This window comes from Penaeus monodon, chromosome 24, assembly GCF_015228065.2.
Source record: "Penaeus monodon isolate SGIC_2016 chromosome 24, NSTDA_Pmon_1, whole genome shotgun sequence".
In the NCBI taxonomy this organism is placed as follows: domain Eukaryota; kingdom Metazoa; phylum Arthropoda; class Malacostraca; order Decapoda; family Penaeidae; genus Penaeus; species Penaeus monodon.
Window position 1 is genome coordinate 9686218 of NC_051409.1, and position 326 is coordinate 9686543.

Here is a 326-nt window from a genome sequence, read left to right on the forward strand (position 1 = left end):
TAATTTATAATATGCCATAGGACACTAAAGATACGAGTACCAGATACAGCATCAACCTCTTCCCTTTAAAAATGCTTTCACAATACACGGAAGCGAAGAAATAAGGGTTACAGGATATACAAAGGGGACTGAAATACGTGTTATGCTAGCGTCTATATACCTGTGTGATTTTAATACGTACGATTAAAGCGTAGGGGAAATGAGAGAAAGTTGATGAATGTTGATGATTGTGTGTGTATCAATTGATATGAAAAGAAGTAGTATCAGTTATATAGTTTATTGAAGTGGTTCTATAAGGATTTGAAATGGTATAATGTTTTTTATTA